Below are 14,413 nucleotides of genomic sequence, written 5' to 3' on the forward strand. Positions count from 1 at the left end.
TTAATATCTTTTGCAGTAAAAAAGGTGAATGTGACTCTGAATCATTAGCTTGCTGCTAGTCGGCTCGGTGTTTGTTTTCCGTTTGCTATGCTCGTTTACCTGCATATATTACGTTTTATACATCCTTGTGTATTTTCTTTCTGATGATGCCATTTTTATTTTTGGGTACTTGAATAGCAGTCCATTTACATACAGGTGTAAAAAGGATATTTTTAAAGATAATCAGCTTTTTCCAATGGGGATAAGTAGCCAGTTGTAGTTGCTTTCTGTAGCTTAAGTCTTTTGCTTGATTCAATACTTAAATGAAGCATCAGTAAAGCAAAAAAAAACTTTGTTTTCGTACCTATTGCCTTGGGAGTGTTGCAGAATTTAGCAGTTCCCTCAGATGACCATTGTTCCTTTTAAAAAGAAGAAAAGAAATAGTGAGTGGATAGAAGTTATGGTGTGGAAAAGAAAGATTATCTCAAAACTGATGTCAATATGCTCATTGAGTTTGCTTTAAGCTTATTTGTGTAGTGAATTTTAGTGGGTGGTGACAAGTGGTAATGCGTTAAAAATATTAGTATCCTTAACATGCTCCAGAGTGGTTTGGCTATAAATCAGAGACATGGAGAATAGAGGATCAGCGTTAAAGATTAGATAAGTTTCAGTGTGGTTCAGCTGAAGCTGTGAAATAGGTGAGTCATTTATTGTTTTCTGGTCTCAGTTTATAAAATAAGGGGGTTGGACCAACATGATGATTTGGTTCTTCTTGACTCTGTCAGAATCAGTATCACTTCAAAAATGAGGTTTTACTGTCACATGCATTGAGTAGCAGGGTGCATAGAACTAAGGGCTGTGAGGATGTTCCTTATGGTTTTTGAGCGTGGCATTTAATATTTTACAGCAAAGTTTTTAGTTTAACATAATTGAACTTGTACTAGATAGGGTTAATAGGCTAGAACAAAAGGTCGAAGCATAAGGCATTAGGCTTAATTAAGGGAGAGCAGGAGTGGCAGGAGTGTGTGACAGTTAAATGGGTTTCCCACAGACTAATGTCGGTTACAGTGCAACCATGCCTCAACTTAAGTGGGTTATTTTGTGCAAAGGGCAGCAGTGATTAGCAGTTTGACATGCCAGACACTTCTGGCCAATCCCATCTGTTTTAGAGGTTAAAAAAGCACACCTTTATGAGCTGATGGACTGATTTGTGTGCCCGTCTGGTAAAGATTAGAAGTCCAAGGCCAGTGCAGTAAACGTCAGTTATAGAATATTGTACTTTCTTCGTTGGCTCATTGTTTTAACCGTCAACTGTTTTATAATGGGGGAATAACTGCTGTTTATGGCGTTGAATGCAAGATGGGTGGGGGAACGAACAGGTGAGAGAGGAAGAAAACTATGTCCAAGACAGAATTGTCAATTAACATGTTCTGGAGCAAGTGTTTCAAATGGAGATGTGGACTACTCTACATACTCTTCATCTTATGGAGGGTTTCTGGTCTGTTCCTTACCGTTTTTGAGTTACAGTGTCCTTTTTTAGAGTTCTCTAAGTAACCTATCAGTGCAGGATATAATTTTATACTCAGAATTGATGTTTCTTTTTTTAGGTATCTCTTTTTTGGACAAGATGGATCATTTACCTCCATACCATATATGTATGTGTATATATATATATATATATATATATATATATATATATATCTGGTTGTATTTCTTTACTTATATAAAGTGTAGTATTTTGTTCACTGACCAAGGGAGAGGTAAGGGAAAAGAAGAGAGAAATGAAAGGGAAACTGTGAGGCTGGTACATGCTGTTAACATGAAGTGTGTCCCAACCTAGGCTTGGACGTTTTCCTTCAGTTTTGAGAACTATAAGAGAGCTGCCTTTAAAAGTTCATTTTCAGTTCAAGGTTGTAGCTCATATGAAGACATACAAAGGCTAAAATGTGGTGATAAAAATTGGTTTTAATATAGTCTAATATCCAAGGAAAGGAAAACCTAATTTTATATGTATGAAATAGAACTTTAGATAGATATTATGATCATAATTAGTGAGCTTTAAGAACATGAAGCATTCGGTCTTTTGGATGGGCAGAGGGAAGTGTTTGATAAATAACAAAATGTTGTCCTATTTATCAGAAATTATCATAAGCCTGAGATTTGAAATTAAAAATGTGACCAAGAGCACTGGAAATAATATTTGAAGATGGGGTTGGCCCCAGTATTTTATCCTTATTGAAATATATGAACCATGAATTGTTTGTTACAGATTGTGTGTGTGTGTGTGTGTGTGTGTGTGTGTGTGTTAGATCACTTCAGTCATGTCCTACTCTGTGCGACTGTATGGACTGTAGCCCACCAGGCTCCTCTGTCCATGGGATTCTCCAGGCAAGGATACTGGAATGGGTTGCCATGCCCACGTTAAATCCTGAATTATTTTAGAATTAAAATATCTAAAGAAGATATGGTCACTGAAAGTTATATGTGAATCATAATAGTAACTAGTATATTTTAAAATACATGTATGCATTTATTTTTGCTACTAAACTATTCCAAAGTGAACTGGTTTAACTTATAGAGAGAAGTTGAGATATGTTATTTATCATTTTAAAAGGACAAAGTGACAGCAAGGTGTTGGAGTTTGTTTAGGAATATAGTACTTAAAAATGTTTTCATCTTTATGTTCTTTGTGGAGTAACATCAGTTGAAATGATTGGGATCTAATATAGATTTACATGGAAAGAGTCCTGCCCTTTTAGGTAGGGAGAAAAGGTGAAGGGGCATACATTTTATATTATTGCTTCTTCTGGTTTTTTTTTTTTTTTTTTTTTGGCTTAATCGTTTTTAAATTACAGAGGTTTGGCTTGAGTAGTATAAAAGTGCTTTGGTATAATAGTATTAATACATTAAATGTAAGAGATTTATCTAATTTAATGGACAGTAGCTTCTAAAATGAATCTCCTGGTGATGATATATTAAACCTAAAACAAATATTTGAGGTTCTATATTTGTATTGATAGTACATTTTAAAGGTCTCTAGATCCTAACCTTTTAGTTTCCTTCTGTTTTCTCCAGTAAATTCAAGTGCCAATAACATCTAGTTTGTGTTACAATTTTACTAAAGACATATTTTGTAGGATTAACTTGTTTTTGTCTGTTACGATATTAAATGATAAAGTTTTGAAGAATACACATTGTCCCTTGTAATTTCTGGTAGTCAGTTTCTATCAGCCAGTTTTATTTCTTTACTTTCACTAATGTGGTATTATTGGCTTTGAGATATGTAAAAAGTCTGCTCCTCTAAGCAAATTAGTTGAATATATGCTTGGGTTGTGAAAAATGAAAGCAGAAATGCTTAATATACTTAGCGTTCTGTGTTTGCAGTTCTTGTCCTAAAAATTGTTACAGCTTTATAACCTGACTTTTAGTTGTTAGACATTTTTTTAAAACATTGGAAATAGTAATAGCCCTGTTGCATGTTTTGATCTTTAGTGTTGATAAGGCATAGAATTGTCCTTTGCCTCTGTTCAGGGAGATGGCCTTTAATAAGAGAGCCATAATATCAGATGGATTTAGCAAATACATGTTCTTATTATATTTTGTATGTGTACTTATAAGATCAGTGTGTACAATTATGTATGATACATTTCAGATAGAGATGTTAGAGATGGCTGCACCTGTTGACTGCATTAAGCATTGGGTCGCTCCTAAGGAGGCAGGGAGAAGGCCTCCCCACTGTCTAAGTGCATCACTCCTCCTTGGTAAATGGCGTACATTTTGCTTTTTTGTATTCTGTGACCTTGCAGTCAGTGACTTCAGCCCAGAATAGTTTCAAAGTCATGTAAATGAATGCAATTAAGGTATTGCTTATCATCTTACATAGTTCAGATGGAACTTTATTGGATAGAGAGGTTTGTTTGCTGTATGAGGAAGGTCAAAGTAAGGTTAAATTTTATTACATAAAATGATTTGGTAATGTTTTTATTTAGCTGCTGAAAAAGTAGTGTCCTAATAGGAAATGATAATGCTCTTTTTTGTTTTTAGTCATTAGGCAGTCTCTTCAGGGTTTTTTGTTATTGTTGTTGTTTCTTTTTTTTTCTCTCTATTTTAAGGTAATAAGTACTTGTCTCCTAATAAAATTTGGGGAACATATTGCCTTTAGTTATGATTCGAGGTATTTTTGAGTTACACATTAGGTGACATTCCTTGCTGCTGATGGAGGGTAGCTTAGGAGCTGCTGATCTTAGGAGTGTGCTAAAAGAGTGTGCTAAGAGAGTTTGTGTTAATGTTTGTTACCATGCCAGTTGGTGCAGAGTCCCAATTCACTAGGGCAGAAAAGAGCCCTGCCACCCAGTTGGCTGAGTGTTAGTAGGGATTGGGAGAGTATTGACTTAGATGCCAGGAGAGTGTTGCTAAGGCGAACTGAGAAAAGGGAGAAGGAGAGCGTTTGAGAATGGGAATTGAGTATGTGTATGTATGAAGCATGAAATTTTTTAAAAAGCTGAGTGTTCTCCACTGTGGTTGGCTCATGTAACTACCTGCTTTTGTTGGCTGATCCTATTTTTACTTTAGCATGATGTATTAGTTGATCAAGTCTCTGAGATTCATTGACTCATAAAGCAGACTTTACTCAGCATCAGCTCTGTGCCTTGCACCTTACTAGGTACTGGGGGATACAGAGATGAATGAAAGACTCACAGTCACAGGGGAGTAACAGGAAGCAGGATGCAAAGTGACCCAGAGGCAAGGTGGTTAGAGAGCCTGCTTCCCTAGGATATCACAGAAGCATCACTCAAAGAAATGTGCATGGTTTTAAGGAGACTGAAGGGCACTAATGAAATAATGATGAAAATGCTTTATTTGGGGAGTTTAAGGTTTAGGTTTATTTCTTTATTTGTAAACTAAGCTATAATCCTTGAGAACCAGTAATTGACTGTGGGATTATTGTTGTTGTTGTTCAGTTACTCGGTTGTGTCCAACTCTTTTGCAACCCCATGGACTGTAGCTTGCCCAGGACTCAAACCCTCATGTTCTGCATGGCAGGCAGATTCTGTACTGCCAAGACAACAGGGAAGCCCAGGGGTAGAAATTGAGAATTGTAGAAAATGTGAACCTGACATATATACAGTGGCTAGTGTGAGTGGAGTGAGGAGTCTTGGCGAATGCCCCATACTTGTCTTATCATTAACTGGGCTCACTGTCCATTGGCCTGTCGGTCAATATACAGTTTTCTCAGCCACCGCAGTGTTAAACGGGGGCTATCGGTCTTGCTAGCCTAAAACTTTTTCATACACTCTTTTGTTCTTATAAGTATAAACTGTTCCCCATGTTGATGTCATTCTATATCTAGGATGATTCTGATTCCAAGTTTAGTATTTTTTGTTTCTAATGGTCTGGGCGGGGGGATGGGGGGGTGGAAATGAGGTATTTCAACTCTTGTGTTAACTACCAAGTAATTCTAATACTTTTCTCCCAGAATCTTTGATCATAATTCCCCTTGGTCATTGACATTTACTTCTTATATATAGTTGAGAATTGATGGAAGAGTCTTTACACAGTGTATAGACAGATAAATAGTATGTTTTGATGTAAATAATTTTGTAATGCATATTTTTTTAATCAGATGTGATCAATAACCATGCCCAAGGAAAACGTCTATAATTAAGAATATTTTTTACTTGCAATACATCTTTTTTTGGGGGGGGGTCATTTTTTCAGATTTTTTTTCAGTCAGTAGTTAAGATTTAATTGTAAAAGATACTGTTGAAATTCTTTGAGATAAGATGAACTTGAAGTAACATTTCTTTTTATTAATTTTCAGAGAGTGCTTGGATTGTGAGCGATTTAAGAACTCTGTTCTCAGGACCCATTACTTTAATACTGGGGAGAAACACATCCAGAAGGTATGTATTTTGCCTCATTGCTCCACTTTTTAAAATGTAGTTAAGCCTTTTCAGTTATAGGAAAGAAAGAATATTATGCCGTATTTAGTTTATGTTTCTTATGCTTCAGAGATTGTTAACTGAGTTGCTTGACATTTGTAACAGAGAAGAGGGATATATTTCAGTGTTGGTAAATTCTGAATTTTGTGTGAGTACAAGAAATCTGGTTTAGATGGAACCAGTTTTGCCTTTTTTAAACATCTGAGATACTTACATTTTACCTTTTGAGCACAGTACTATTTTAAAGAATGTTTTGATTTGAAAATCAGTTGTAAAAAATTCCCGTTTATCTGAAACGGTGTGAAATATATGTTAAATATTCAGGCAGTCTTAAAGTTCTTTGTGCCTACATAAAGTTCTACCTTCTAGAATAGGGACCAGCTGTCATCTGTATTTCCATCAGTCTTTCATCAGGGTCCATGGAAATAAACAACCAGGTCACCTGACTCCGCCTCTGAACATCCATCTGCTCAGTTCCCTCTGCATTATCACATGTGTGTAGGTTGGTGCAACATAGTAATTCATCTGCTCCATAGGCCCTGAGTCTCAGGACATGTGATATATTCCTGGGAAGGAAGGATTTTAAGATTGTCAGTTGGTAAACTTACCTGCTTTGTGTTTCTGTCCTTTACAACCCCAAGACCCCATGAGGACATACCAGCCAGTTTTGCTGAGGTCAGTGGTGAACACAGGTCCCCTTCAGTCATATCCCAGATTTCCTTCTTGGTGTCCTCCTTCATATCTCCTGTAAGTGTTGTGGTGGTCTTTTAAAAGACTTGGCAGCTGTCTTGCTAGACTAGAAGCTGATAAAGGAAGAATGCGTTAATACATTTAATAAGATAATGTATTTGTTAAGGTTGTAGTGATTACATGTGACTATTAACTGAAGATTGGTCAACTTCTAGTGTCAACTTCTTTGAATCCATATGACTATTAACTGGATAGTCTTCATTTATATTCACACGAAATAACACAAAAGTCAGTTTTACAGATTTTCTTATGTGATCACTTGTCAAGCACTATGAATTTGTAGAATTGGATCAATATCGTCTTTTATATTTCTATAGCACAGTGTATTGAACTTTGTAGGTTTAAGGTTATTCACTATTAGCAAAACAACATTTTCTCCCTGTTCCTGTCAGATGGAGAGGGTAAAAGCAAATAGTAAATTTAAATAAACACATTAGAACTGTAAAAGAACTTCTAAGTGAACTCTCAAATACTAAATTTAATTTTTATATATACTTTATCAGTGAAAGAGGATATGATCTGAAAGCCTGAATTTTGTGAAATTTAAAGTTATCTTTTTAAATTAAAAGCACATTACATACTTAAAAATATAAACATTCAAATAGTTCATAAGTATTAGTTATAGAGAGGTTTCCTATACTTTTTAAAGCCATTGTAATTTATCCATTTATGAAAATTCATCAAGTAATTGCAAAATTAAGAGCAGGTTGAATAGAATTGAACTGGTTATTAGCTTTTATTAAAAAGAAATTGCAAAGAAATTTAGTTGCAGGGTTGAACAGAGAAATTCTTATATAAATTTTGAATAGAAATTGCTTTTAAGTCGTTCTTTTGAAAATAACTTATGTCAAACTTTTTTAAAAATAATTTCTTATATTTTTTAAAAAACCCATTTTACTGAAGTCTAACTTCAACTTGGCACTCCTACTTGCTAGTTCAAAGATTTTTGGCAACCCACTCCAGTATTCTTGCCTGGGAAATCCCGTAAACCGAGGAGCCTGGCAGGCAACAGTCCATGGGGTCACAAGAGTTTGACATGAATGACTACACCACCACTGCCACCCTGCATAACTGTATCTACCCCAGAAGGGTCGCTGGGATCTGTCCTGGTCAGTACTGCCTCCACCCAACAGAAACTGATCTTTGGCATCTTATACCTTGGATTAGTTTCGTTTGTTTTTGAACTTGATACAATTGGAATCATATAGTGTGAACTCTTTTGTGTCTGACTTTTTTGATTAACATTATGTCTTTGAGTCATCCATGTATATGTCACCCCCCCTCCCCACTGCCCAATCGTGTATATTCCATTGTATGATTATACTATCCTTTATCTCTTCTACTGTAAATGGACGTTGAATATCTTACCAGTTTGGGGCTAAAATAAGGTTACTGTGAACTTTTAAAAATCTTTTGGTAGAAATAAGCATCATTCATTTCTGATCATTTCTGCACAGGGATGGAACTCCTGTGTTACAAAATATATGTGTCTAACTTAATAGTAAATAGATACCTAGAGTGCTTTTAAGGATATTTAGGAACTGTCAATCATTGTATCTTTTACTAATGATAGCTCTTATTATGAAGTGGACTTATTTTTCTCTAGCTTTATGTGAACTCTAAAGTTGTTTTTCTAAGAATTATGAAATTTTCCTATCTGTTAAAATTAAGTAGCCAGTTTTCTAATTCCATTATGTGTTTGGTTCATGAAACTTAACATCTGTCCTAACCCCACTGAAAGCAAGTAAGACACAGAACCCTCCTGTACATACTTATAACTAAGAAAATACTGAAATGGATTTTCAAACAAATTGCTCACATCATATAATGAAGCCTTTTACTTTATTGTTGAATTTTTAGTAACCTCTTTGACTATCTAAAATCTTGGATATGTTTAGTAACAAAGTAGTACTTCCACATTTATGATGAATGTTTCTTGTGACCTTTATCTGGGTTTATATTAATCTGCTTGCTGATTAAGTGAAATCATTCACTCTAGAACATAGGTACTTGAGAAATTTTATATTAATCTTTTTCTCAGTCTTTTTTATAGAGCAGAGATGTTCTATTGAACTATAATGTTAGCTCAAATTTTAAATTTTCTAGTGAGTGAAGTGAAGTCGCTCAGTCATGTCCTACTCTTTGTGACCCCATGGACTATAGCCTACCAGGCTCCTTCATCCATGGGATTTTCCAGGCAAGAGTACTGGAGTGGGTTGCCGGTTTCCTTCTCCAGGGTTTCTTCCCAACCCAGGGATCGAACCCAGGTCTCCCGCATTGTAGGCAGACTCTTTACCGTCTGAGCCACCAAGGAAGTCCTAGTAAGGCATATTAAATAAAGTGAAAAGCTGATGAAGTTTGTAAAATATTTTATACCGATATCTACAAAATACTATTTCATTGCTTAATTAGTATAAAATCATGAGATATTTTACATTCTTTTTCTCATGCTAAATTTTTCACATTCAGGGTGTATTTTCACTTTGTATCTCATTGCAGTTCAGACTAGTCACTTTTAAAGTACTCAGTAGCCACATGTGTCTGGTGAACAGTAAGGTTATAAAGTTACATCTTGGGTGTTTTAATAAAGATACTTCTTTAGTTAAATTCATATCCATTAAAATATACTAAAAATTCAGTGCAAAGATTTCATGCAGATGCTAATTTGGTTATGTTTCTGTAGGTCTCAAACAACCTGTTTTTCCTTCAGTATAGGAAAAATAACATTTTTAAAATTGAACACGAGATTAATGCAATTAGCCTGCATTTTGGGGTCATTTGTGTGAAAAATGTGTCTTTCAACGGTAAAATCAAAATGTCAGATCCACATTGTCTCTCCTCCTCTAGATTATATGCTAGTAGAATTTTTTTTTTTTTAAGCATGGCTGTTTTAATTTTAAGGTGATAAATTGACATATGATGTAACTTTACTATCTTCCAAGTAGAATAGTGAAGGGAGTGAAGTTGCTCAGTCGTGTCCAACTCTTTGCGACCCCATGGACTGTAGCCTACCAGGCTCCTTCGTCCATGGGATTTTCCAGGCAAGAGTACTGGACTGGGTTGCCATTTCCTTCTCCAGTAGGGCAACTCAGAAAAGGTTGTATGCATATAAATGTATCTATGACTTTTTATTAATTAGGATATTCAAAGAATACCTAAATTTTGAGGGTTAATGTTTATTCATGAATATATTTGCCAAGTGAGATGACGCGAGATCTGTAAGCTGTCTTACTTGAACTTGGGTCAGATTTTGCTACCACTTTGGTTTGTTTTAAATTTTTTAGTGTTCAGAATTTGGAATGTGAATAAAGAAATACTAATTTATGACAGTGGTCATTTGTGGAAGGCTGTCATAAGTAGTAAAGCTTATTAAGCAATACTTTCCATAATTGCATGTGTTAACAGTTATTTTGTGTTCTTAATATAAGGGTGTGTGTGTGTGTGTGTGTGTGTGTGTGTATGTGGTTCCTGATAGTGGCAATATTTCACAAATGTATACTCACCTCCAAACTCATCATTAAATATGTACAGCTTTTTCTAGCTAAATCTTTTCTCAATAAAGTGGTTTAAGAGAATGCTGGATGTCTAGAAGGAGCTCATAAGTATTTATAAGTGTTTGTTGACTAAATAGTTATTGAATGTGTATTTTTCACTCCCCAAATTTTGCCTTATGGACTTTCTGAGGCAGGGAGTATTTGAAGGAAGAGAAAACAAAATCTTCAATTATATTTGTAATAATACATTTGATAATTTGAATTAGTTAAAAGTAGTTTATCAAACTGATATGTATATCTCAGTTAAGAGTAATATGTAGATATGAAGTTTTCTAAAAATAGAGTGTAAGTATTATGATCAGGTCTTTCATCTTTTGAGTATACAAACATGCATTTTTCCATTTTGTTATAAAATAATGGTAATCAGCTTAAGAAGTACGTCTATAAGAGATACCTTGTGTTTCTGTAAAATATAGAGATTCATTGTGTTTTAAAATTACTATGAATCAGGCAGACCTTGATGATTTTTAAGAAGTAATTTCTATATGGTGAATTAAAGGTTGTCTTTCCATCTTATATAGATATTTTCTTAATGTAGTTTTGGAAAGTTTCAGTTTTAGGTCATCTGTAATAAAGTGATCAAAGACTTATAGTACTGAGGAATGGTATTTGTTACTCTAGAATACATTCAAAGGAGGTGGTCTAAGTGTTTATTCCATTTTAGTGTTGGTAGCTTTTATGAGATGAGTTAAGCAGTCTTTCCTGCAAGTCTATTTGCAAGCTTTGAGTTTTATATTATGCCTTTATATATTCAACACATTATAACTGGTGACCATATATACAAGTATTTCTGTAATCATTTTCATTAGAATAGAAAGAATTATGAGATTTGATTTCTTACTTTTTCCACTGCCATCTGCTAAATCAAGTTTTAGTATTTCATGATTGTTATACAGTTACTGTAGTAGCTTCCTAACCACTCTTTTACCTTTTAGTGTTTATTGTCTAATATGTTCTCCACACTACAGCACAATAAAACTTTCTGAAGAGATAATCATTACCCTGAACACAAAGACCTTTGCCCACAAGATTAAGGCCGGGCTCTACTTCTGCCCGGTCCTGCATCGTATTCCATTTGCCTCATCCTTGAGCATGTTAACTGCACACTTCTTATACTGCCACGGTTGTGGCTGTCTTCATCTTACTTGTGTTGTGATCTCTCTGTCTCTCGAGTTCTTTTTCTACAAAAACGCTGTGCTTCCTGTGATTCATATGATCACCCTAGAGAAAGGAACAAGTGCCCTCTTCCACTCTCTCTCAGGAGTTGATGAGTACCATTCACACAGCATTATTTTATTGATCTTTTCAGTGAGATTGTAAACTTCTAAAGGGAAGGGACCATTTCTTTTATAAATTTGGGATATACAAAGCACCTAGCTTGATGCCTCCCATATACAGGGTAGTAAGTTAAAGTGTTGATGAAAAAACAACTTCAGGGTGTATATACCCTGGAGCTTTAAAAACAATCAAAGGATTTAAAAATTCATCCTGCATTATATTATGTAAGTTATTTAAACTTATTGTGCAGTAGTTTTTGCATGCGGTTTGTGTGAAGATGAAATGATAGCGTGTGTGTCAGAAATCTGTCGGTTCCAGAGCTTGACACAAGTGTTTGTGATAGTCCCCACACTGAATTTTGTTGAGCATGTAAATTTCTTTGTCTTAATGTGAAGCATATAGAATGTTGTTCAATATTCCTTACCTGAATGACAGCAAGGTTGATTTAATGTTAGCTGATTGTGTATTCTAAGTTTCTTTACTGTTCACCTGAAACAAGAATGAAAATACAGATGCCTTTGGTGAAAGTAATGAATTACCTTTTTAGAATGATTAGTTTCAAAGATGAATGAATTTAAAAATCTTGTTAACTTTACAAAATTGATCCTTAATTCCTCATATTGAATTACATTAGGGTTAAATACAGTTTTTTTAAGGACATCTTTGCACAGATTTCCATAAATTTCGTAAAGGTGACCCCATCTGTGTCAGTTCTGTTTCCTAGAAGTATTTAAGACTAAACAGCTTACCTGGCTAGTGCAGGTTTTTAATAGGACTGAATTTGGGGAAAGTTTTTTCCTTTGTGATATAGTTCTAGTGCTAAGAGAAGTATTTTGGAATAGCACAAGTTTCTGCCTTTCAGAGATCTTTTACCCCTCAAAAGCAAAATCTGAGTGTTATGTATACATTGATAATAGCTATAAATTAGTTTAAAGAAAGAGAGATCGACATTCAAGGGGAAATGAATTTTCATGGGACCAGCATCCTAAACCACGAATGCTGTCATCACAGTGTTTTCCAGGTGGTGCTCATGGTAAAGAACCCACCTGCCAACACAAGAGATGTAAGAGATGCAGGTTCAGTTCCTGAGTAGGAAGATCCCCTGGAAAAGGCAATGGCTACCCACTCCAGTATTTTTGCCTGAAGAATCCCATGGACAGCGGAGCCTGGTGGGCTGCAGTCCCTAGGATCACAAAGAGTCAGACATGACTGAGGTGACTTAGCACACACACAGGCACTGTCATCACATATAGAATAGGCCCTGAAAATGTGGACCCATTATGGTCTTCTTATTTAAATGCTCAGATACTGGTGACACAAAGTAGTGACAGAGACTGTATTAGTAAGAAGAGGGAATGATTGTGGTCTCTAAGTCTTCCTTGTTGTTTAGCCACTCAGTTGTGTCCAACTCTTTTGCCACCCTATGGACTGTAGCCTACCAGGCTCCTCTGTCCATGGGATTTCCCAAGCAAGAATACTGGAGTGGATTGCCATTTCCTCTTCCAGGGGATCTTCCTGACCCAAGTATCGAACCTGTGTCTCTTGCATTGGCAGATGGATTCTTTACCACTGAGCCACCTAGGAAGCCCAAGTCTTCTTATTCATAACAAACTATATGCAGCTGAATAACATTCTTTCGGCAACTAAATAGGCTTGGGAGGTTAACTTTATAGGCCGCCCAGGTGTATTTAGGCAGTCAGTATAGAGGGCCCTTACTTTGTTACCTAGGGTATAAAGTTTAGAAAATATTAAGCATTTTCTACTTATATTACAGACAAAAATTCTTAAAGACAGTCTGTATCTATTCTAATAGAGATGGATATAACCTGAGAGAGAAAATTACTAAAGTTGTATTGACAAGTATATTCAAAATATATGCATGGAGTTATTGTATTAATGCTGAGTTCTTGCTAACTTGCCATTTTCATGGTAATTTCAGGAAGTAAGAAATGGATAACATTTTTGTTTTATTTAAGTACTCCCATGAGTTTCTGTTAAGGGTGAAAATGTCATTACAGTATTTGTTAGAAAGTCACATACACTTTAACGCTAGTCTGATGAGCACAGAATATTATTGTTATATTTTTGCTTAAGTCTTCTATAATAGCATAGCTTCTCTTCCTCTTGGTTATGTTAATGAAAGATGCAGATTATCATGCTATTTTCCATTAGAAAAAGTCTGAAATGAATATATGTGAACTATTTAAAACATTCAACTTTCAAGATTTAGACTTTTTTTTCCTGACAGCCTTATCACATAATCACCAGTCACTAGCTTATAAGCTTGTATTTTAAAAGAAAACATCTATAAGGGATAGGATTCCCATTTTCTCATTGGAGGAGGCAGAAGTAGTTTGTTTTCTTTCTTGGTTTTACAAACAAAATAATTAACCCAAGGGATATATTTTTCTGTTACCTCTAATGCAGACAGTTAAAGAATAGCCACCATCATGGTCACAGTTCAATACGTGATGAGGAAAATGCTGGTCTGAGAACCATAAGATTTATATTTGACCCATAGCTCTCCATGCAGATTGTTAGCAAATTGCTTAACCTGAGTCTCAGTTTTCTGACCTGGAGGAAACAGCTACCCATTCCAGCATACTGACCTGGAGAATTCCATGGACTGTATAATCTGTGGGGTTGCAAAGAGTCAGACACGACTGAGCCACTTCCACTTCACTTCAAAATGGGGATACAATCTACATCACAGGAATATTCCACAAGTATTGATAAATGAGGCAATAAAGTTTCCTGTCACAAGTGTAACATTCTAGAAAGAGAATGTGACAATGTTGTTAATTCTATATTTTTCAAAAGAAATAAGTTTACAGATAAGCACTGTTTACTCAGTAGAACACCCTTCTAAATTAGAACTTTTTCTTCCACACATGATACATTTTTCTTTTT

General features: G+C 35.3%; 1 protein-coding gene across 1 annotated transcript in view; it reads left to right on the top strand.

Moving 5' to 3' along the window:
* The first annotated feature begins 7,754 nt into the window (after positions 1-7,754).
* LOC107132175 (LINE-1 retrotransposable element ORF2 protein) overlaps positions 7,755-14,413 on the top strand; it is a 183,961-nt gene continuing 177,302 nt past the window's right edge. Inside the window, exon 1 of the mRNA XM_059887537.1 lies at positions 7,755-7,780. The gene's annotated coding sequence lies outside the window, so the exon portion shown is untranslated. The remainder of the gene's footprint in view (positions 7,781-14,413) is intronic.

This window comes from Bos taurus, chromosome 1 (genome assembly GCF_002263795.3).
Source record: "Bos taurus isolate L1 Dominette 01449 registration number 42190680 breed Hereford chromosome 1, ARS-UCD2.0, whole genome shotgun sequence".
NCBI classification, from domain to species: domain Eukaryota; kingdom Metazoa; phylum Chordata; class Mammalia; order Artiodactyla; family Bovidae; genus Bos; species Bos taurus.